Genomic DNA, 27,167 nt, shown 5'->3' with positions numbered 1-27,167 from the left:
ACAAACACAACCACAATCACAATCACAATTACAATTACAATCATCATATCAATCAACTAACTACAGCACATCACCAATATCCCATTATGGGACTAATACTTTTAGAAATCCTACCCGGATAGCACAACACGCAGACGGTATCTACAAATGTCTCAAACGCCTCTTCTATGAACTCTCCTCCTACCATACAACACATAGATACTACTATTCAATTACTATTCATAAAAACCCCCAATTCCTAAATTAGGGTTTCACTAATCTTAACAAAACATTATATAAATTACATTAAAAGCTTACCCTCGACGCAAGGAATCCAACGACACAAACTACGATGCAAACCGACCGTCTGAACTCCGGGAATTGTCAAGAACGCGATTAGGAAGAAGACAAGTTGCTTTCTCTCTTAAACAGGTTTTAGGTTTTGTAAAAAGTGATTTAGAACAAAGACGAATTGGTTTAAATACCCTAATCGCGTAATTAACAAAACCCGAGAAAACTCCCCGTAAAAACCGGACACTCGATCGAGTACCCAAGGTACTCGATCGAGTACCCCCTACTCGATCGAGTACCACGGCTACTCGATCGAGTACCCAAATAACAGTCGAAACTATTTTATTTCGCAACTTGCCCTTACTCGACAGAGTAAGGGCTACTCGATAGAGTACCCCAAGACTTATAAATACGGAGTATTACAGTCTTCCCTCCTTAAAAGGAACTTCGTCCCCGAAGTTCAACCCATACATAAAAACAACCATACTGACTCGACCAAGACACAACAACTTAGCTAAGGACTCGAGAACTCGACCGAACATAGAACATGAACTCTTAACCCCCATTCTACCAACTATGTTTACTTCCACAACATGACTCACTATATCGTATCTACCACATATATATCTCTCACGACACCAACTCCACACATAATCAACTACCATCCTCTAATGCTGCTAGCTCCATAATATCATCAACTATCAACATCAACTATCAAACCCAATTCCAAGACACTCATAGACCTCAAATGGAATGTTACATTCCACCACCCTTAAAAGGAACTTCGTCCTCGAAGTTTACTCACACTCATAACATCATCCTCCAACTGTCAACATTATATAAAATATTCCCACACTCTGAAGCATCACACTACTACGAGCACGGCCATGGCCTTTTATAAGTATTGTCCACAAAACAAATCCCTCCTTTACGCTACGCTAACACTCTACTTCCAATTATATTACCGCATGCACCACCATGAAGCTCTCTTTTATTTCATCCTACTCCTCTTAAGACAAATGTTACGTCCTCGTAACTCGCTAATACTAAACCCTTAGCTATATTATCTCATTATCCTCATCACCACCCTATGTCAAAGATAACTGCCTATAACCTCATTTCCACAATCACTCCTATTTCTCAAGGCTCTCTTACTTCAACAGTTCTCATACTTCAAATCAATCTGCACACCCCTAACCTATACCATAAGGCTCGTAGCAAAATCACCATACTAACTCTCCATTATCACTGCAAACCAACATACCTCGCTATGTAAAGCACTTATCTTCCAGAAGCATAACTCCCGATCCACACTCGTTACTTATACTCACACTAGATCCTCAAGTTCTTTCCTTCATTACCGCAAAACTCATACATAACTTAATATGACACTAATTCCCCCAACACCCTACACTCACTGTCCCAACAAAAGATTATGAACTACCTGCCGCTTTCAGATCATTACAACACATGTTCCACGAATCATTTTCCATTACCATGTCTACTAAAGCCTTATCTAGAACAAGATCAAAATTACTGTAACAACCTCTCACCACCGTGTCCCATCAATAGAACATCACTATACCATGACAACAACGAAAACATATTCAACTCTATTTCATATCATACTCTACCTCATTCTTAACTTAACCTGGTAAAGAAAACATCAATAAGCAAGACAACTGTCTATATGTTCAACCAAAACTCACAGGAAACAACAACAAATGAAACAACAATCTATGTATAACTGGTATGTACTTTCGAAACTCGAATCATAATCATCCCGCCTACTCCACCACAACCGGTGACGGCATCACAACACCGCCACCAACAGCCACACCGCAGTGCGAAAATACCCGCATCACAACACTAAATATCGTGCCCGGACCACCACCTGAGGCACCACAACCGCATCGATAGACATCACAACATACACAATCCCATAAGTACTGACTCAACATAACTTCTTGAACAAGAAAAACTTACTCAAATCCACTTTATTAAATCACCACGCAACATATCATATGGATAAACAGATAAGCATCTCATGAACATCATCTCTACCATTTCATGGAATACACATGTGTTATTAATACACATAAAATTATAACTAGCCATGTCAAATTAATCGAATTATTACCTTTTTTGTTTGATATCATTCAATTAAATTACCGTGTCCAACATATATATTACAGAACATTCATAAAACAACTTTATAATTATCACACCATACCACTTCTTATGAGGTCAGAACCTCACACAAACATTTACACATATCATAGACCCGTAATCACAACCAACTAGTCAATCCTGACCACGTAAGTTACCACTCAACAAAGGTTACCTGCTGTCCGAGCTTAACTCGCATGCCCCTCATCACATTCTTCCATTCGCATCACCACCACCTTCTGCCATACATAACCATACAGCTAACACTCATTATGAGAAACCACCTCCTAAGACTATGTCTTATACTTCCTGACAACCATACTTTTATCAATTCAGTCTTTACAAAATCAGCCTCTTTAGAATTGCCACTTTTCTAATATACACTTACCCTTAACCACTAGTGACAACACCACAATACCACCACTGCTCGTATATCAAACCTCTTACACTCATATCAAAATAACACGGTTTTTCTCCTATCTTTGGTTATCATTCCAAATAACGAACATCAAACCCATCCACAAAATTACTTCAACATTATTCCCAATACTATTTTATTTATGTTGTCATTCAACTCTCCACCAAATGCCTCGTATCGTGCCAATACTCCACCAACTTCTTGCTCCCTTAATTCCTCGAAACTCATTATCAATCATGTTGTCCTGAAACTCCTATATAACCTTTAGCTAACATCCTCGTGACGCTATCACACATTTCAATGATTCCCTACCTTTATATCACATAACTCCGGTGAATATTTTCCTCAGCTTACTTTTATCCTTCTTTTCTCTTTACACTCCACAATACCAATTAATAGTTCAACTCCTTATTCCTTCTAGCTAACTCTTTAGAAATCCAGTTACCCCTTCGTTGCTCCAAAACTCAAATTCCATTATTTTCTACCGACATCATCTCACTCTTTCTTACTATGGATCTTCTCTTATTATGCTATCACTCACACTTGCCACTAATCTATCCATAAAATCAACGTTTACTGTTCAACAATTGCATCTCCCTTCTTACATCTCTAGAAATCAAAATTCCTTTCATACCGCTAATTGCCCAAGGAAAACCCACAATAGTTTCATCTCTTAAAAAGCCAAATCTCCACCCCGCGACATGACTCCACAAAGTTCACTATATACCACTCTTCTCAACCCCTTTAAAACGAACTTTCATTATGTATATTCTTAACCCACACGGCTCTTAACTACCTCCCTCCATAATTCTTTACACATCTCAAGTTGTCACTATCCATATCCTTACTCTCAATCCTTTCGTTCTCACGTTCCTTAGACTCACATCATCCATTGCCCACATTCACCTACTTTTACGTTACTCAACACACACTCATATTACTCATCTCATTTCATCTCAGAAAACATGCTCTATGTCTCAATTAAGCCATAACAATCTTCCTTTTCTTTTTCCACTATCTATTACAACCACGTATAACTCATGTCCTCCCACCGAACTCATACTCACCACAGGTGCCACTCACTACACCACAAGATTGGGTAACTTACGCGTCAAGACCACATACATGTAAAATAATGCATAAAGAAGCAAAATAACTTTGAATTAAACATAATATGCAACGAAGTTAAAAGATAAATATATGACCCAAAACAAGGGTCACTAGATCGAGTACAGGCCACTCGATCGAGTAAGGGACTTACTCGATCGAGTAGGTCAAGATCAGAAGCACGTAAAACAAATCACCAGGGCTACTTGATCGAGTAACTAACGTACTCGATCGAGTGCCCCCTTACTCGATCGAGTACCGAGGATACTCGATCGAGTACCCCAATTCTCAGCACTGTCCAGTTTTCGTAAAACAGTCATAACTCACTCATTTCTTGGTCGTTTTGGGCGTGTGACCTATCGTTAGAATCGTAAAAGGACAAGCTATCACCTCCAATTGGAATCACATCAAAATCATTTATGAATCTCAAGTTATAACAGTTTAAAGACAACCTCTTTATAATCGAAAAACACAACTACTTGATTTTACTTCCAAACAACTTAAACAACAACCAAGCAAGCAAAACCAGTCCAAAACTCATAAAACCAGTATTCATAATCATATGTTACTATTTTCAAAAGCCAAACAACAACATTCATCATGCACATAACTTATCTAACTTGCCAATTATGACTTACCCACATGTTTTTATTCTATCACTTTTCGTAAACAAAATCACAAATACATGACATCAAGTCCCCTATTCACATGTTACTACCACGATGATTCATCTTTTCCCCTAATTCATCCATCATACCACATATTTATCCACCATATTCGTTCAACATATTCACTCAGCACATGTTCAATTCACACTCCCAACCTTCTGTACTTTTACTCAACACGACAACAACAACATGTAGACTTACACATCGCTTTATATATATATATATATAGACAAAACACTTTTCCCTTACATAACTATAACATGCCAAATTACATGTATCAATCATTATACTTTCATGCTTTACAATCCACCAACATATAATTCACGTTATCATCATCAATTCATGCAACATACTACTACATAGATACACACAGCACACAATATGCACATAACGATCCCGACACTTATCCCATGGTGACCGGTTCAAAATTGTAGGGCGAGTTCGCGACTTTAGGACGTCTCCCAAGTCTTTGCATTAGCTCCTACAACCTTTACCCCGGGTTCATTTTAATTGACTCCCTATATTCATTGGATTCATTGGTTACAGGTTTCAGGATCGTCGCTCTGATACCATTTGTAACACCCCCATACTCCAAGTGCCTTACCAGGACCACTCAGGTATAAGGATGTCACCATCTCGGTTACCCGAGGCAATGATATTCATAAGACAATAAAGAAACATATTTAAAAGTAAACAGTTTAAGTGATTACATGATCAAAACGAAAACTAATAAACTGAAATACAACATTCTCAGACGGTCTACTGCTAAAACTATCAAAGCTATAAGACACCGTCTGACACAGCGGAAGACTTCTAACTGCCACGTGATGACTCATCCCAGCTATCCCATACGCGTCATATCATACCTGCTCAATAACTGCTCACCACCCCCGAATGGATCACCACAGTTTTTAAAACATTTAAACGGGGTCAGTACTAATCACACAATTCAATATATCAACAATAAGATAAACAGACAGCTTAACCATCACACACACACACACATCCACACCAATCCAACAATCTCAATCACCGACTGTCCACTGGACCAGCCCTGCCAGTGGGGGACCGCAGCCGTTCCCACCTAAGCCCCGCTCATCATACGAGCGATAACCCTGTCCATTAATGTGCACATCCCCTTTCGTGGCGGGTTCCACGAAGGGCGAAACTAGGGCGTGAGATCACTCCCGCAAGTGACCCCACTCAGCCGAGAACGCATCTCGAGAACCATCACAAACACAACCACAATCACAATCACAATTACAATTACAATCATCATATCAATCAACTAACTACAGCACATCACCAATATCCCATTATGGGACTAATACTGAGTAGGAAATCCTACCTGGAAAGCACAACACGCAGACGGTATCTACAGCTGTCTCAAAACGCCTCTTCTATGAACTCTCCTCCTACCATACAACACATAGATACTACTATTCAATTACTATTCATAAAAAACCCCCAATTCCTAAATTAGGGTTTCACTAATCTTAACAAAACATTATATAAATTACATTAAAAGCTTACCCTCGACGCAAGGAATCCAACGACACAAACTACGATGCAAACCGACCGTCGAACTCCGGAATTGTCAAGAACGCGATTAGGAAGAAGACAAGTTGCTTTCTCTCTTAAACAGGTTTTAGGTTTTGTAAAAAGTGATTTAGAACAAAGACGAATTGGTTTAAATACCCTAATCGCGTAATTAACAAAACCCGAGAAAACTCCCCCGTAAAACCGGACACTCGATCGAGTACCCAAGGTACTCGATCGAGTACCTTTACTCGATCGAGTACCACGCTACTCGATCGAGTACCCAACAGGTCAGAAATTATTTTATTTCGCAACTTGCCCTTACTCGACAGAGTAAGGGCTACTCGATAGAGTACCCCAAGACTTATAAATACGGAGTATTACAGATGAGTTCAACTCAATGAAGCACCCAAGTATTTATAGCAAAGAAGATTAGGGTTCCAGCCGCAAAATCATTAAGGAAGTTACAGTAAATATCCACGCGTCAGCAACTGCAGTAAAAGAGCCGTTACGGGAAACTGATCAGGAAAAACTTAACCGTTGGGTAATCTTGCCAAAATTAAAGTTATCTCCTCATTTTTTCGTCCTGGCACTACAAATAAGGAGATAAGGGGCAATTGTTAGGTCTGGGAATTCACAGACCGCCCTGATCAGTACCTCACCTGAACCTGACTACCAGGCTGTTAGGGTGTCAGGCCATGGAGAGGACAACGGTCAAAATATCAGGACGATATTTGACCATATCCGCGTATATTAAAGGAATTAAATGCGCAGCATTAAGTGTGAAGATTATACAGTAAATACGCTAATTAAGGGAGAAATACTCGGTGATTATTACTGGCAATTATGGAGAATATTCAGCCTTTAATGAACAGATCAAGCAGCCGTTCAAGATGGAAGACTATATAAGGAACACTTTGAAGATATAGGAGGCATCTCATTCATACGCAAGAAGAAGCATATACAACACTTAGAGAAATACAAATATTGTTATTATCATATAATTATTCTCCCAAATTACTTAGTGAAATCCTCTCCTGGCTTGGTGCCCGTGGTTTTTTCCCATTCAAGGGTTTTCCACGTACAAAATTGCCTGTCTTGTTATTATTGTTATTTCATTCACGTCTTATTGCTTTACCCTGACAACCTGACCAACAGATTTCCTAGAGCTAGTTAACCCTACACAGTCTCACCCTGACCTGATTTCGCCTTGTGCAAAATCCATACAAAACAGTTACATTCGAGTCGAGCATCACTAATCGTAAACTTAGTTCATCTCGTTTCGTCAAACATGTAAGTCTGAGGGTGTAAATCTCTCTTTTTATTCATTGTTATTCATTTATTGCAATCATATTGTAAGATTTATGTCGAAAATACAATGAAAACCGATTTCTAAAACCCTTTGTTTAAAACCCTTTTTACGGATTATCAGAGGACAACCGTCGAGAAAGGACGCAAAGAATCGTTGCGCTCTTGAAGGGACGCAGACTGCTTTGCACCTCTCCATGAGGCTGCCGCAGTTCCTGCTTCCTTTCTTCTTCCTTCGTCTTTCGTTGATTCGTTTGTTTTTCTTTTGTTTTCATTTGTTCCTTGTTTTAATATAACAATCTGAACATAATAATTAATTTGACACAAATTGTTCATCATCATTAACATGTAATTCATCTCATTAATTCCCGACTTACATCCTAAGTAATTAATATTTGCGGTTTTCGTCATTAAAGTCAAATCCGGGTTGTAGAAATTCGACTCATTCATATTGGATTTCTGGAATTCGATCTTTGATATATTCTCACCTGTTTATTATCATATTCATCATTAGTCCGTCATTATTTCATCGTATTTAACCTAATTAATTTTTTTAGTTATTAATTCATTAATTAACTTTTTTTAATCTTGTAATAATTCGTCCTAATTAGTTTCATCCATGTTTATTGCTTTCATGACCGTTAATCGCATGTAAATAATCTGATAATCACTTTCATCCGAGTCAAATATTATTAATCAAGCAATTAAATCACCAACGAATATTAACGATTTGCAATTCCGGCTTCACAGCCAGAACTGAGCCAAGGAACAGATGCAGTGACTGCTGCGCCTCTTCCAGAGGGCGCACTGTTCCTGGTTGACTTCTGTCTCTGAACACCCGTTTTGCCTTGACCTAGCTTTAGCTTACGTATTTAATTAACTACTATTCGTATTATCACCCTTAATTCCTGTTCGTTCATTCATTTATTCTTTCTTTTCTCAAATTATCCGTTTTAGATGTATATTCGACATAAATCATTAAACCCGATGTAATTATTGTAATTTTCATTATTGTAATTTTCCTTTATTGTATTTATCATTGTGCTTTTTATTGCTTGTATGCTTTCACATGTAATTGAACTTAAATCCCGATTCGACCTAATTGTATGCTAAATTAATTGTTTACCGACTTAGTATTAATTCTCACATGTTAGGATTAAAACGTTGGATGTTGCATTGCATGCATATAATCGACAATATATCGAGTATAGACAATTTCCCTAATCATTAGTAGAGGCCGCTATCGAGGCGGGCGGGATTAGGTGTTCGATCAAAAGAGCTTCCTAATACGTACCCTCACCCATTACTCCAGATCTCTGTGAACATCCATGTTCATTGGCATCCACGAGAGTCATTCTAGACATAGAATGCTAAGGGTAACGAGTTCTTGGTGTTCATGTCACTACTTTGTGTCTTGACATGGCACGAGTTATTCGAATGGTTTCCAATTTTCCACAATAAATTGGTGGCGACTCCACAAATACAAACGCTTGTTTCCCAAGTGCCCCCGTGGCCCGCGTCCACACCAAGGGTGAAACTTGAACAAGGTTAGGGAATAGTTTATATGAGATAGTTGTCGGTTTTCATAACTCGATCTTCCTAGATCGTTTAGTCGGCCTTCCTAGGCCCAACCCAACCCATTCGACCAATCGTCTCGTCTGGATGGTCCAAATTCTTATCTGGGTCTAAGGATGAATAGCGATTGACGTCAACCATACCATGATGCTTACTCCTGTTTGTATCAAGGGCTTTCACTACTCGAGGGAATAGACTAGGAATCGGCCTTACTCCTGTTTGGTACGAGCCTCTCCATAGACCCCGGGTTTGATCGTTTGGTATGGCAACCCACCCTTTAAACCAAAACCCTTTTAAATGCACTCAGCATACCATTGTAATGCCTGTTTAAATCATACGTGATCACCATCTTCTAAAACAAAACCATGACGACTTTGTAAAATCAAAAACCCTTTCAAAATGTAAATATTTTTCGAAAATAGCCCAAATTAGCGCAAATTGAGTCGAAACTCTGTCCAAATTTTGAGTCAAAATTCGGGTTTTCAGGCCCATTTCAAAATCTCACTTCGAGTTAACACTCCTACAACTACAAGACAGTTGATTAGGACAAACGTTTCAAAATTGTGTCATTTTCAAACCTCACTTACACAAGTGGCACACTCTCACTTCACAAGTCCGAGTCTTTTCTTTGAGTACGTGTGCTAGTGTGGTTGATCGTGTTTTGATTCGTCCTCGATCTTTTGTTCAGTCTCCAAAATGCCTGAAACTAGCACTACAAGCGCCAACAGTCAACCCCAAGATGGTAATGATGAAGTCCTAGCCGCGCTCGCTCGTCCCTAAACAAGCCAAGACCAAGTTTTTGATCGCCTCAACACAATTGAGGGCCGAATTGTTGCTGTGGAAACTAGACTCCCTCCTGCAGAACAGGAAGTCCCTAGTGAATTTTTGAATGACAACCTTCCAACCTATGTTGGACAAGACCCTCCAGCAGGTCCGACTGAAGCTGAAAAGCGACTCCAATACTTGGAGGAGCAATTGATTACCTCAAGGGAGATGATATCTATAGGGAAAACAACCGCAAGTATGAGGCCGTGAACACCAAATTGCCAATCAACTTCAATATGACTGACATCCCGAAGTTCAAGGGATATGAAAACCCTTTGAACCACATTCGTGCTTTCAAAGACTACATGTCTATCAAAGGCATCAAACTCGAGATGTTCTTAAGGATCTTTCCTTCATCACTTGACACCATTCCTAAGCAATGGTTCTACTCCCTAGAGCACAAGAATATTGTCACCTGGGATGACGCCGCAATCGAGTTCGCCAAACAATACGTGAATAATGCTGAAATCCAAGTTAATATGCGCACTCTAGAGGTTCTTACCCAAAATGAGAAAGAAGGTTTCACCGACTTCCTAAGTAGGTGGAGGGAGATTAGTACTCAACTCGTCGAACGTCCAGATGAAGCTACCCTTGTGAAAAAATTTGTGGACAATTTAAGGCCCATTTATGCGAACCACTTAAGGTACCAAAACATTAAGAACTTTAAGGACTTAACTGTGCTAGGGACAAGAATCGAAGATGACATCCGTAAAGGACTCTTGTCAAAACAGTAGGTCGAGGATATCAAGGCTCAACAAGTCGTTCCTACGGCTCTACTAGCAAGACTGATGAGGTTAACCTTATCGAATCATTAAAGAAGAATAACCCACAAAGGAAGTTTACAAACATTGGTGATACATACTTCAATGCTTTGAAAAGGTTGATGAAACAGGGAACTACTCCAACCTATAAGGCCTACACCTGACCCAGAGAAGAAGTCCAAGTTCTGGGACGAAAACTCATACTGCGAATATCATAGAGGTAAGGGACACGATACAGAGAAATGTTACAAGCTAAAGCATGTCATTCAGGACATGATCGAAGATGGTCGCCTACCCATACCACGTGGAGGTAAGCCTAACAATACTCATAATCCTCTTGGAATTCTGATGATTACAAGTGAAGAATCTACCTTAGATTGTTCACACCTCATTTCCCCAGTCGAAGATGAGATTCATGCATTAGAAGAGGAAGGGAGCAAGCTATTCTACCATTTCCCCTACCATCACCGACTTTATTGCGTGGGCAAGGAGTGTGAATAGGCAAGTCTCAGAACTAGAAAATGTAGTGGCGTCCCTCCGCGATCCAAGTACTACACCTAAGGAACGTGCGCCCATAAATCTTTCCCGAAATTCTACAATGCAAGAAGTGGTAGTCGTGGTTGATGGCCTAATCGATCAAATCATCCACTTAAAAGCTGAAATCATAAGGTTGAGAGAGCTTGCTACTATCAATGGCATATGGGCCGACGATGATGAAGACCAATACCTCACCGAACACTACTTAGTCAAGATTAGTGAGAAAATAGTAAAAAATAGTGAAGACCGAGATATAGACCACCTTACTCGTTCAGGGCGTCCATACCAGAATACTTCTCAAAATGGTCTCACAGCTAATGGTCCAGTTACTAACACCAACGTCGTCACACCAAATGATGGGAGATACATCTACTGACCACTTGCTAAAGCAACTACAGAAGACAAAGGCTGATCTTTCAGTCTGGCAATTAGTTGCAAGCTCATTCCCTCATCGCCAAGCTTTACTGCAAGCCTTGGCTAAATTGAACGTAGCACATAACTCTACACCTGATGACGTAGTCAACTTGGTCTTCCAAGATTCAACTAAGCTAAGTAACCCTGTTACTTTCTCGGATGAGGATTTGCCACCTTTCGGCGCTAGTCACAACCTGGCTCTATACACTAATGTCATTTGTTTAAAATTAATGTGCCAATGACTTTGGTGGATGATGGATCTACAGTCAACGCCATACCATTGAAGACAACATATAAGCTAGGCATGAAAGAGTCGGATTGGACCTCTACCAACAAAGGTGTGCGCGCATATGATGGTACACGACGAAAAGTGGTAGGACTAGTCAACCTCACAATAGCCACAGGGTCAATCGAGCGAAAGGTTAACTTTCAAATAGTGGACATCGAAGCATCATTCAACATACTTCTGGGAAGACCTTGGATTCACGCTTCCAAAGCGGTAACATCCACCCTCTACCAGAAAATCAAAATCCCACTAGATGGAAAAGTAGTGACGATCACTTCATCACCTATCAAGGCAGTAATAGAAAAGATTTCAAGCAACAAAGTGACTACAGATCCAATATATGAGCTTGGGGGCTTCCATAGCATAAACCTTTTAGAGAGTGAACTGGCACCCTTGTACTTCAATCCCTACTCCAATTTAGTGGTCAACCACATACTCAAGTCTCAGGGATACTTCCTGGGGATGCCATTGAATCATATCCGAAGAAATACCTTCGCACCTTACAAAGAAGGAAACTCTCAAAGGATACCATTAGGATTGGGATACAAACCCACGAAAGAAGAAGCTTTAGAGATGCTCACACAGTTCCAGAACCATAAGAACGTGGGGATCCAAATGCAACCCTATTTCCCTACCCTAAATGGATACTTCGTTAGAGAAGGGATTCAAGAATACTTTCATGGGTTCCCCTAACCTTGGCACTATATCAAAAGGAAACTAGCTGGAATCGAGATCTTTCACGATTGCTACTTCATTCCTTCAGAAACGGTTCCTACCATCAAGACTCGTCAAGCACCTTGCTTAGACGAACAAGCTGTTAGCCTTCTGTTTGGAGAAGCTCGATTTGTCAGAGCTGCGCAGGACGAGATCATTACCATGATACTTCAGGACGACCACTTCAACCCTGCTGCGTTAATCACCGAAACCAATCCAGATCAACAAAAAGGATGGCAAAAATCAATCAAATGGACAAACAACCAAGGAAGACTCTTCAAGCTCACCACTAAGAAGGAGAGATGTTCAAAGGAGAACCAGAAGACAACGAATTCGAGTCAGAGTCGGAGTTAGAGTCGGAATTAGAGTCGGAGTCTAGAGAAGTCCCTAGAGAGTCTCCTCCTGTCGTCACTCCCCTTGTTTTTCCTAGCATAGCATCAAATAATAACAGTAGTTCGGGAAATGTCCCGACAGCTGTCCCTTTGCCGCCACTGACTACTGAACAGATGGCTTCTTTGTTTCAAATCTTTTCAAAATTTAAAATGAATAAATCAGATTCTGCTTACTCTTTGTGTTGTTCTGAATGCAATTCTATTTACTATAATAATGAGGATGACCCAGACCCAGACTCAATCGAACTACCTCCCTACATAGCTAAAGAAATATTACAAGAGGGGGAAGGGGCACCAGTTATAGAGAACACCGAACCCATCAACGTAGGAACCGAACTAGAACCCCAAGAACTTAGGATAGGGACGACCCTGAACCCAACCGAAAGGGCTAGTTTCATATACCATGGACCGACAGGGATATTGCCGAACACATAATTCCAATCAAACCAGGTTTCAAACCTGTAAAACAGAAGCTTCGACGAATGAGGACAGAATGGGCTCTTAAGATTAAAGAAGAAGTGGATAAACAATTCAAATCCGGGTTCATCAAGGTTTCCGAGTATTCAGACTGGGTAGCCAACATAGTACCCGTACCCAAAAAGGATGGGAGAATCCGTATTTGTGTTGATTTCAGAGACCTGAACAAAGCAAGTCCCAAGGACGACTTTCCTCTACCACATATCGACATATTGGTAGACAATACAGCAGATCACGCATTGTTGTCCTTTATGGACGGGTATGCGGGATATAATCAGATAAAGATGGCCATAGAAGACATGCATAAGACCGCCTTCGTCACTCAATGGGGCACCTATTGCTACACGGTTATGCCATTTGGATTAATCAATGCCGGAGCTACGTATTAACGCACTGCGACCACACTCCTACGTGACGTGATGCATAAAGAAGTAGAGGTATACGTGGACGATATCATTGTCAAGTCAAAGGATAGAGAAGGGCACATTAATAATCTTCACAAATTCTTCCTAAGACTGCGAAAGTACAACATGAGACTCAATCCTCAGAAATGTGCATTTGGGGTAACGGCAGGCAAACTTCTAGGATATGTCGTCAGTCAATGAGGGATAGAAATCGACCCTTCCAAAACCAAAGCTCTGATCGAAATGCCACAACCATAGACAGGGAAGGAGGTTAGGGGATTTCTAGGCAAAGTGCAATATATAAGTCGATTCATATCGAAACTTACCATGATCTGTGAACCCATTTTCAAAAAGGTAAAGAAAACAGATCAGATCACACCATGTGGGATGATGACTGTCAAAAAGCATTTAACAAAATCAAGGAAATACTAGCCAAACCACCAGTGCTCATGCCACCTCAACGAGATCAGCCTCTTGGTTTGTATGTCACAGTGGCCGAAATAGCTATGGGGGCCATGCTAGCCCAAACCATCGGAAAAGAAGAAAGAGTTATCTACTACCTTAGTAAAAAGTTCTTGGAATATGAATACAAGTATACGCCACTTGAAAAGACATGCCTCGCTCTTGTGTGGGAAACAAAGAAGCTACGCCATTACATGCTTAGCTATTCCGTCAAGGTATACTCCAAAATGGATCCTGTCAAATATCTCTTCGAAAAACCCGTTCTCAACGAACGTTTGGCAAGATGGACCTTAATGCTCTCAGAGTTCGACCTCAAGTAGGTACCTCTGAAGGTTATAAAAGGGCATGCCGTCACCGAATTTTTCGCAGAAAATCCCATCACCGATACCCAAGCAATAGACACATGGTCATTTCCGGATGAAGATATACTTCAAACCGACATAGAGTCTTGGGCTACGAAGCGTCCATGAAGTACCACTCTCTGTCAAACTCGACTTCGAGATGAAAAATACTGCAGCAGAATACGAAGCTTGCCTCGTTGGGCTACAAGCGGTAGTAGGCTTAGGCATAAAGAATCTTCAAGTTCACGGGGATTCATCCTTGATTATCAACCAAATTATGGGATCTTGGAAAATTCGAAGTGAAAGTCTAGCACCCTATCAAGCCAGGATAGACCAAGTTGCCCAATTCTACGATCAAGTGACTTATCTACATCTACCTCGTGAAGAAAATCGGTTTGCAGACGCTCTTGCAAAACTAGCATCTCTGATCAACATGCCGGACGATATGGTAGAAATGCCTTTATGCATCGAACGACGGTCAGAACCAGCTTACGTGCATCAAATTACAGATGAAGAAGAAAACCCAGGGGAGCCTTGGTTTCAGGTGATTCTAAACTTCAAGCTCAATGGCACCTATCCGCCAGATATGGATAAGAGAGGACAACGCGTTATACGTCTACTAGCCTCTCAATATCTCCTCTTGCAAGGAGAATTATACAAAAGAACACCTCTTGGTGTAGTTTTACGTTGCCTTGATCATTCACAGGCACAAAAAGTGATGGAAGAAATGCATGATGGAGAATGTGGCCCTCACATGAGTGGACCAATTATGGCAAATAAAATCACGCGTCTGTGATATTACTGGACCACCATGGAATCCAATTGTATCAAGTATGTCAGACACTGTCACAACTGCCTAATCTTCGGAAATGTGCAACACGTCCCTCATTTGCTACTCGACACCATGACATCCCCTTGGCCATTTTCTGCTTGGGGAATCGACATCATCGGGAAGATCACTCCAGCTGGGACAGGAGGTCACTATTTCATTTTGGTGGCTATTGATTATTTCACCAAATGGGTAGAGGCGGCATCTTACACTAGTCTCACAGCCAAGAACGTGGCAAAGTTCATACAAACCAATATCATCTGTCGGTTTGGTTGCCCACACGAAATCATCAGTGACAATGGATCACATTTCCAGGTTGAGACTGAACAATTACTAGCCAAGTACAAAATCAAACACCACCATTCTTCGCCATACAGACCATAAACTAATGGCGCAGTTGAGGCAGCCAATAAGAATGTCGTCACAATCCTCAAGAAAATGGTCAATAATTATCGAGATTGGCCCAGTAAGATACCGTTCGCCTTATGGGGATATCGTACATCCGTGAGAACGCCCACTGGGGCTACCCCTTTCTATTTGATTTACAGCATGGAAGCTGTGCAACCAGTTGAACTGGAAATCCCATCCTTACGCATCCTGCTCGAAAGCCAAATTCCAGAAGCTGATTGGAAAAGAGATAGATATGAAGAACTCATCCTCTTGGATGAACATAGACTGCGCGCATTACATAATGTGCAAACCTATCAGGCACGTATCAAACGAGCCTTCAACAAAAGGGTTAAGCCTAGAAACATCAAAGAAGGAGATTTAGTCCTCAAGTCACTTAGAGCTCTTCTACCCGTCGATCCACGAGGAAAGTTTAAACCCAACTGGGCCGGACCATTTCTGGTCAAGTCAATACTCCCGGGGGGCACGGTTAGAATCACAAACCTAGATGGAAATGAATTTGCCAACTCAACTAACCTCGACCAACTAAAACGATATTATGCCTAGAATAGGACAAAAAGCGCGCCTCGCGTAAAACCCATGTGCTGCTAATGCGACACGAAATAAATAAACGGCCCCTGGCCCGCTGAAATAGTGCTTACGTCACCTTGCTCTTGCATTCTGACAATTCGTCATCCTCATATCATCAAATAAATTGAATTGTATTCTATGAGTAAGTAAAGCTCATGCTTAAGTTTCCAAGTTCACTATAAGCTCTTGCTTAGAACAATTATTCTTTTACATTTACTCGAACTACGCGTAAGGGTTTGATTTATTTTTTTTCTAAATGAATACCTAGGCAATCCTTCACGGGATACAACCCATTATTTTAAATGTAAATAGAAAGACATTTGTATTTGCATCTGAAATTCGACAAGAATAATAAAAGGGAAATCACAAATAGTTCCATAACTAATTAATCTTTTATTCATCATTTTTCTTCCATAAATAATAATAGTACGCCACATAATATAAAGATGCTAAAAAAATATATGGGCTAGGATTCTAAAAACCCCCACCACTTATTACAAATAATAATAATAATAATAATAATAATAATAATAATAAATAATACTACGACTTAGGCTACTCTTCCATCTTTCCCTTGCCTTTGTTATTTTTATCATACTTTTTATCTCGACCACGAGCCGGACGCTCCTGCGTTATCTCAGACCTAATCACCAACGGTCTCTCTCGCGGTCTAACTTTACCATTTCGATCAACCACCATCTCTGCGACAGGAGAAGTCTTCGGTTTCTTCGATGGATGGACAAATCGAAATCCGGCTTCTTCCTCCCCCTCAGTCAAGTGCTTCTCTTTCTCCCTTGCTACCTCACAAATCTTGTAGTCAACGGGCTCGCGCTTCCTTAATTCCTCACGCTCCTCAGAAGTAGTAGCCTTCCTCCATTGCAAATATGAATCCGAAACCCACAGTGCGCTAACAGAAGACTGTAGGAACCACATCTTTCTCTGAGCCCATTTGAGAGCCCATTCTCTACGACTGTCGGCACTATGCGCCACCGCAGTCTGGGGAACAGTATCAAGTTTGGGAATCATTTGTTTAAGGCCCACCTGACTCTGTTGGGGTTGGTGTCCTTAACAGTTAGTGCAAGGACTTATAAACCTCTAAAAGGATCAAAGGGCATACTTTGGTATTATTATCAGTTGATCCACGTTTATCAATAACGGTTGGCTTGCTAGATAAGTTTGACGTTATTGTCATACAGATGGCGGTGATCAACTGGTCCCTAAAAGTCACACCTATAGGATACGTTCGAGAGACGTGACAGTATGGAAATACTGTCATGTAGATGCCAAAATTGACTAACCAGTTAGTCCGAGTTATTTGACCAGTAATTAGTCAAATATGTGATGCTGAGATATTATATTTAATACGGATTAAATATCATGGGCTAAGGCGAATTAACCAGTTAATTCGTAAAATTAAATATAAGCGATTTATATTTAATTAAATGTATATTGAATGTAATTATACAATACTGTTTTGTCGGACACGTATTAATAATTCAGCTAACCCGTATTATTAGCTGATGCCTTAATTTCCGATAACCGATAACAGTTTATAATCAGACCGCATCATATACACTTAGCGAGTTTTGGACCGGACCGCGAGCTTAAGTGAAGAGGAAATTAAAAAGCCCATGAGGCTCCCTCTCCACGGTTTGGCCGAGCCATCCAAAGACATAAGGAGAGCTTCTCCTCTAGTCTAACCTAATTATCATTTGCTAAAAATAATTAGGGTTTCGAGAACAGTGCCTCTCGAAATTCGGATCTCTCATCCAGTGAAAAACTCACATCAGTTCTCCCAATATTGCAAGGCAATCGGAGAACACTGTTCTAGCACAAGGGCATATCTCGGACAAGGTCTTGGGTGCAACAATTAGGAGGGAATCTGGTTTGATTTCTGTTCTTTACGCCGTTCATCAAGGACCCGAGGTTGATTTCTTGTTCCTTATCGTTTTTATGTTTTATGACTATATTCACATGTATATTTTACGTTATAGTCCTACAATTAAAGGGGTAGTATACGGATATTAACCCACAAGTGGTATCAGAGCGAGGCCACGTAAAATTTTATATGTGTTTTTCATCAAACGATTGTTGAAACGATGAATTATGGTTAAAAAAATGTCACGGCTCACATTTTTTTTTACTCGGCAGCCTTATTTTTACTCGGCAGAAATTTTTTTTTTGTTGCTGCGTTTTTGGTTGCATTGGGAACCGTGTCCTGTTTACACGGTTGCTCTAGTTGTTGTTTTTACATGTTGTTATTTTATACGGAGATTATAGCAACATGTCAAGTTTTTGTCAATTGTTAAATTTGTTTTGATGCGTTTTCGATCAAAATTGCAATTGATTTTGTCTCGACAAACTGTTTTCACGAGGGTTTTGAAGTTTCAGCCATATAAGCATTCGATCGAGCGTATTTCTACTCGATCGAGTCTTTGTTTTCTCTTGTTTTTGCTCGATCGAGTCCCCTGTTGTACTCGATCGACCTGCTTCAAAAACCTTTTGCTCGATCGAGTCCTTCTTTGTATTCGATCGACACGCTCAAAACCCTCTCTCGATCGAGTTGTCCTCGTACTCGATCGAGCAGATTTGCTGATATAGGTACTCGATCGACCACCAGTGTTGTCGATCGAGCACCTCTGGTTAGCATACCTCTCGATCGACTTGCGATTGATCGATCGATCGAGCCCTTTTGGTCCTCGATCGAGCACTTATGTCCCTGGATCGAGGGATTTTGTCTTTAACTTGACTTTGAAAATTTGTTTCTTTTGATTTAAATTTTCTTTGGCTTCAATATGTACTTTATACGGATATAGTACACTCGCTTAATAGTGAATCGGTTCACTCACGTACCATATAGTTGTTTTAAAGCGTCTTTAAAATGACGGATTGTAATGGATTAAAATTAAATGATAGAAGCGGTTTTATCACATGAATTTTAATCATTAAAAGGTGGTTTGGATAAATTTAACATAATTACGGAATTATGTCACGAATGAATTTGTTTTTAGTTGATGCATTTTATTTATCGTAAGTTATGAATGCCGTGAATGCCTTTTATTACGTATTTAATTTTTACAATTAATTGTAACTTAGTGTGGCCTTAGTAGAACGTGTTACCGTAATGATGGAACACGGTCTTGGTTGTATTTTGAGATCTCGCATCTCCGATTTGGATTTTTCACTTGTAATTACAGTTTTAATTAGAATGTAAATAGGTTTATATTTGTAATTTTAAATTGTAATTTTTGAGAAGACCAAAGATGGAGACCAGATGCTCACTCCCGCTACTTGGATCAAGATGGAACATCAAGACAAGCTTTTCGGGTCCAACGGTGGATTCCAAAGTTGTATTTTGTTCTTATACTAGGATAGGCCACACTAGGAATTTTTTATTTACGTATTGCATTCCTTTATTTATTTTTCGCAACGATTATTTGCATCATATTCCGCCTAAAAACCAAACCACCTATAATTTATTGCATGAAAACTGACACATATAGAGGTCACGAGTTAGTTTTCATTGACATTCTCATGTCACACGTTTTAAGCCATCATCCAAATAAATTCATTCACGACCGACGCTAGTTATTCGTTCACTTAAAATGAATTATAATTTTGTTGATGGGATCTTCCTCGTATAAACTAAAATTGAGAACGGTCTTTATAGGTCAAACTCCAATGAGTCCCTTCTTCGTCGGTAGGCATACTATGACCCCTTCTACGTCGGGTAAGTTGGAACCGATTGACCTATTTTATCTCAACACTATGGTCACTCGTACGATCCTGTGATCATGGTGGACTAAAGATAGGATTTACGGAAATCTATCGACCAAGAGTTCTTCCGGAAGAATTAGCTAAACAGTTGGCTTATCAATTTACAGAAATTGAGTCTTGGGATCACTTGTATCTTTCTTGAGGGAGATCAATTATGCAAGTGCGAGAGTCTACATGTTTAAAATGAATTTTAAAATAGACTTAAATCACCTCGATGAGTTGCTTATTTCGTTTTGTTTTTCTTTCTTTTTCAAAAGGTAGATCACGATTTTAAACTGCTAAACATCAAATGGCTGGTTCAAGTGATAACCCAATGCCAAGTGCCACATTGGACCGTGAGTCCTGGCTTAGGATCTTCATGAATCGGATGAATCGTCTACTCGATCAAGAATGATGGATCCAACTTCGCGGACTGGGAGGCGGCATTACGGAATGCTGCCGCTGCCGACGGGAAGCTCAAATATCTCTTGGAGCCCATCCCGAAACCCAGTCCCACGGCTAGAGCTGCTGAAGTCACCAAGTTTAATGATTTCTGTATGGAAGCGGGTGCGATTAAAAACGTACTCATTTTTGCAATGGAACCCAATTTGCAGAAACGCTTCATAGCCCATGGTGCAAACAAGATTTTCACCACGCTCACCAAGGAATTCTCGAAAGCACCGAGAATCGTGACCTATGAGCATACCACTCGCTTCTTTGATGCGAGACTCGAAAGGGCCAACCGGTTAGCCCACACATTCTCAGCATGATTGAGAATGTCGAGAAACTGGAGACCTTTAACTGTAACATCAGCGAGAATATTGTTATCGACCGTATTCTTCACTCACTCCACGATGGTTATTCGCAATTCAGAGCGAATTACTATATGAATGATTTGAAGAAAACTCCCCATGAATTGCACTCCCTCCTCGTACAGACCGAGAAGGACATGAAGTTCAGTGGGAGCTCGAAACAGGATGTTCTCGTTGTGTCAAACAAAGGGAAAGGTAAGGGCAAAGCTCCGGCAAACCTAACAATAGGGTAAGGCGAAGTTCAAGAAGTCGGGTTCAGGTAAGAGTGGTCCTGGTGAGGCGAGCAACTCATCGGGCATGACAAAGAGCAAGAGTGAAAACATGGAATGCCATCATTGCCACAAGACTGGGCATTGGAGACGCACATGTCCTGTTTATCATGAGGACTTAAAGGCAGGTCGTGTTAAACCTGTTGGTATGTCTTCTCTCTCTTCTACTTTTATTCATATGATTGAGATTAACCACGCAAGTTACGGAACTTGGGTACTTGATACTGGTTGTGGTTCTCATCTGTGTAATCATGTGCAGGGGCTCCGAAACATCGAACCCCTCGTAAAGGGTGAGGTGGACCTGCGTGTTGGGAATGGAGCAAGAGTAGCTGCCATCTCCAAGGGGACATATGTGATCCAGCTTCCTAGCGGATTTGAGTTGTCTTTATTTGACTGCTATTATGTTCCTAGTCTTTCGAAAAACATTATTTCAGTTTCTGCGCTTGATAAACTTGGTTTTTCATTTGTAATAGAAAACAATGCTTGCATTTTCTCATTACACGATATGATTTACGGCAAGGCAGTCTCCATGAACGGAATTTATGTTTTAGATCAGACCACGGAAATATTACACGTAATGAATAAAAAGTTAAAGGTGGGTGACAAAGATCAAACGTATCTATGGCAATCGCCCGTATGGGACACATTAATGAGAAACGCGTAAAACAGCTCATCAAACATGGAGCTATCTCGGCCTTTGATTTTCAATCATTTGGCACGTGTGAATCATGTCTCATCGGTAAGATGACTCGGATTTCCTTCAAAGGTGTTGGAATGCGCGCTGCTGACCTATTAGGACTCATACACACGGATGTATGTGGCCCTATGTCAATCACCGCACGAGAAGGCTATAGGTATTTCATCACTTTCACGGACGATTTGAGTAGATATGGCTATGTCTACTTAATGAAGCACAAAAGTGAATCCTTTGAGAAATTCAAAGAATACCAAAATAGGGTACAGAACCTATTAGGTAGAAAGATTAAAACACTACGTTCGGATCGTGGTGGCGAGTATCTTTCTCACGAATTTGATCAACACCTGAAGGACTGTGGGATTGCCTTACAGTTAACTCCACCTGGAACACCTCAGTTGAATGGTGTGTCCGAACGGAGAAATCGAACACTACTTGATATGGTTCGATCCATGATGAGTCACACGGTTTTACCTGATTCGTTATGGGGTTATGCTCTTTTGTCAGCCGCTCTAATACTTAACCGAAGTCCGTCTAAAGCTGTTGACAAGACTCCATATGAACTATGGAAGGGAACGGTCCCTAACTTGTCCTTTATACGGGTTTGGGGCTGCGAGGCTTATGTCAAGTGGAGACCTGAAGATAAGCTCGGCCCGCGATCGGTCAAGACATACTTTATAGGTTATCCTAAAGGATCACGTGGTCATTACTTCTATTCGCCAACCGAACAACGCGTTTTTGTTGCGGCTAGTGCGACATTTTTAGAGAAGGAATTTCTCGAGAATGCAAAGAGTGATAGAACCTTCGACCTGTCGGAGATTCCAGAACCAAACACCGAGCAACCATTGGAGGAACCTGTTCCTTCAATCCCGGCTGCGGTGAATATTCTGAGGAACCTAGGAGGTCGGGAAGAGTCTCTATTCCTCCGCATGATACATTGGTATGGTCGAGGAACATGATATAGATGACGTTCTACTCTTAACGAGTAGTGAACCCGCAACCTATAAAGGTGCCATGACAAGTTCTGACTCAAAGCTATGGCTTGAGGCCATGCAATCCGAGATGGACTCCATGTATGAGAACAACGTGTGGGATCTTGTTGACTTACCTGCTAAGGTTCGTCCCCTTCAATGCAAATGGCTTTACAAGATAAAGCATTCTGTGGAAGGTCAACAAGATATCTACAAAGCACGACTAGTTGCTAAAGGCTTCACCCAAGTGCCAGGTTTGCACTACGATGAGATTTTTGCACCCGTAGTCATGTTGCGTTCCATCCGGATTATCTTAGCGATTGCCGCTTTTCATGACTATGAAATTTGGCAAATGGACGTGAAAACCGCCTTCTTAAACGGCTTTTTGGAGGAAGAGTTGTACATGGTACAACCCGAAGGTTTCATCGATCCAGCACATCCTAAGAAAGTGTGCAAGCTTAAGCGTTCCATTTATGGACTTAAGCAAGCATCAAGGAGTTGGAATCATCGCTTCGACCAAGTGATAAAAGACAATGGATTCACTCGATCAGTCGAGGAACCATGTTTATATATCAAGTCGAGTGGGAGCAAGATTGTCTTCCTAATATTGTATGTTGACGACATACTCCTGATTGGGAATGACATACCTCTCTTAACTTCGGTGAAAGTATGGTTGAAAAACCATTTCCAGATGAAAGATCTGGGAGAGGCACAGAGAATTCTAGGCATCCGTATCTATCGAGATAGATCACGACGGATGTTATCTCTCAGCCAGGAGTCTTACATAGACAAAGTCCTAGAGAGATTCAGCATGACTAACTCCAAGAAGGGGTTCCTTCCTATGGCTCCAGCTCCGGTGCATTTGAGCCATCTCGTGCACCGAGACACCGGAAGAGAAAGAGCGCATGACACGGATTCCTTATGCTTCGGCTATAGGATCAATCATGTATGCCATGATATGCACACGTCCGGACGTGGCATATGCATTGAGTATGACAAGTCGATTCCAACAGCATCCAGGTGAACCACATTGGCTGGCTGTCAAGAACATTCTTAAGTACCTACGGAGGACTAAAGATTGGGCATTGACTTATGGAGGCTCTCAAACGCTATGCGCAACCTGATTCTGCAGATGCTAGCTTCCAAACGGATCGAGATGACTCGAAATCTCAGTCTGGATTCGTTTTTACTCTTAATGGCGCTGCAGTCAGCTGGAAGAGTTCGAAACAAACTGTTACAGCAGATTCTACGACTGAGTCCGAGTACTATGCCGCGTCTGAAGCAACAAAGGAAGCGATATGGATGCGTCAATTCTTACATGGGCTATCTGTAGTGCCTAGTTCGAATGACCCGATCACCATCTATTGCGACAATAGTGGTGCCATCTTCCAAGCTAAGGAGCCAAAGTCTAGTAACAAGTCTAGACATGTACAACGGAAAGCTCATCTAATCCGGGATTACGTGGAGCAAAAGGAAGTAGTGATAGAAAAGATTGCTACTGATGATAACATAGCAGATCCTCTCACTAAACCATTACGACAAGATAAGCATGAAGGGCATGTTAATTCCATGGGAATTAAACGTGTTCCTAAGTTGTAGTACTCTTTTATGGATCAGATTCATTCTCTTTTGTACTCTATACGACATCATCGTTATGATAATTTATATACATATTTTGTTTTTCATGTGGAATTGTACGACAATTTTGAACACCACAAAGTGAACTGAACAAACATCATATCTTGTTAGTCCTTAATTGCCCACATGAGCTGATAACCCTGGCAATTATTCTGTGACGTTGGTTGATGGTGGGTTCAACGAGCCATAAGTCAACCGGTTGACTGACCAATCACAGAGGCGAATTATACGGATATTTCGTAGGACACAATTGTGACATCGACGTGGAGTCCTAAATGTTTTATAACATTCGCTGCCCGGTCGTGGATAGGACTTCCATGGTGATCCTTAGAGTCGAATCTCTTGACTATCGACTGTCTCTTGAGACTACGGCAGATTTTGGGTGACTTTGGTTTCTTTCTCACGGTCATCCGTAACAGGGGGCCAAGTAGATTTTTTCTGGGTCATTTCATGCTGTGCTTAGATCGGAAGGAGTCGAGTTGAAGGAAATATTCAGCCTTTATCAGGTACTCGATATTTCTCAGGGCCACTCGAGGAGTCAGAATCGAAATGCATGGCCATGCTCGAATACGGATTCGTTTTATCAGTTAAGTTACTCTCTAGTCGGGGAAACCACTCTAGATACAGATCGATTGTAAAATACGACCTTTGCGGATCCAGATCTGCAAATTGTTTTACATTGAGTGGGAGAAATTTTTAAATGAATATGAGAATCGGTTATCGCACATACACTTGTACGGACAAGTGGGAGTTTGTTGGAGCTTGTGTCCTCCGTTAGTGCGGATAACGTCATTGCACATGCACTTGTACGGACAAGTGGGAGCTTGTTGGGGTTGGTGTCCTTAACAATTAGTGCAAGGACTTATAAACCTCTAAAAGGATCAAAGGGCATACTTTTGGTATTATTATCAGTTGATCCACGTTTATCAATAACGGTTGGCTTGCTAGATAAGTTTGACGTTATTGTCATACAGATGGCGGTGATCAACTGGTCCCTAAAAGTCACACCTATAGGATACGTTCGAGAGACGTGACAGTATGGAAATACTGTCATGTAGATGCCAAAATTGACTAACCAGTTAGTCCGAGTTATTTGACCAGTAATTAGTCAAATATGTGATGTTGAGATATTATATTTAATACGGATTAAATATCATGGGCTAAGGCGAATTAACCAGTTAATTCGTAAAATTAAATATAAGCGATTTATATTTAATTAAATGTATATTGAATGTAATTATACAATACTGTTTTGTCGGACACGTATTAATAATTCAGCTAACCCGTATTATTAGCTGATGCCTTAATTTCCGATAACCGATAACAGATTTATAATCGAACCGCATCATATACACTTAGCGAGTTTTGGACCGGACCGCGAGCTTAAGTGAAGAGGAAATTAAAAAGCCCATGAGGCTCCCTCTCCACGGTTTGGCCGAGCCATCCAAAGACATAAGGAGAGCTTCTCCTCTAGTCTAACCTAATTATCATTTGCTAAAAATAATTAGGGTTTCGAGAACAGTGCCTCTCGAAATTCGGATCTCTCATCCAGTGAAAAACTCACATCAGTTCTCCCAATATTGCAAGGCAATCGGAGAACACTGTTCTAGCACAAGGGCATATCTCGGACAAGGTCTTGGGTGCAACAATTAGGAGGGAATCTGGTTTGATTTCTGTTCTTTACGCCGTTCATCAAGGACCCGAGGTTGATTTCTTGTTCCTTATCGTTTTTATGTTTTATGACTATATTCACATGTATATTTTACGTTATAGTCCTACAATTAAAGGGGTAGTATACGGATATTAACCCACAGACTCATCAGTCTCTTCGGGAAGATGAATACCATGAATTCCAAGCCAGGGATGCGCACCGATCGAGTAGGATCCAAAGACGACACTCCAGTAACTGACTTCAGATGCCACCTGGCACAACCCACCTGATCAAGGGACCGTCCTCATTCTTGAGCTTGTTCTCCCAATAATTGCAAACTCGAGTAAAGTCCACCACATATAGTCTGGTCCTCATCGCAATCGACCGAGCATGGGATCCAGGTACATTAACTGGGGGCTCGATCAACCGCAGACGCTCCATGAACCAAACCTACCAAGACAGGAATTAATGTTCAACCAAAAAAAAAAAAAAAAAAAAAAAAAAAAAAAAAAAGAAGTTGCATTTTTTACCTGTAGAATGATGGGACTTCCCAAATAAGGAAGTTCGCGGTTGGCTTTCCTATTATCCAGTCCCAAAATGATATCTCCTAACCACAAACAAGCTGGGCTCCTGCGCAGCTCCATTTGCTCAATCAAGCTCAGATAACGAGGATCTCCTCTCATTTCTTTATCAACATGCCCTTGGAGGATATAACCATGGAATAAACAAAACCCGAACGCCCTACGCCTCGCCGTATAAGAAATAGAAGGGTCTTCCCTACTTATAAATTGGTCAATGAAATCAAGCATTCGGACCCCTTTTGAGGTCACCAGACGGTCAACCTCGGCTCTAGTCAGTCCAAGCAAGTCTCTAAATTTGTTTTAATATCCTTGAGAGCTAGA

This window comes from Silene latifolia, chromosome 8 (genome assembly GCF_048544455.1).
Source record: "Silene latifolia isolate original U9 population chromosome 8, ASM4854445v1, whole genome shotgun sequence".
Classification (NCBI taxonomy): domain Eukaryota; kingdom Viridiplantae; phylum Streptophyta; class Magnoliopsida; order Caryophyllales; family Caryophyllaceae; genus Silene; species Silene latifolia.
The sequence above is the reverse complement of the archived record's forward strand: the minus strand, read 5'-3'. Positions refer to the sequence as shown.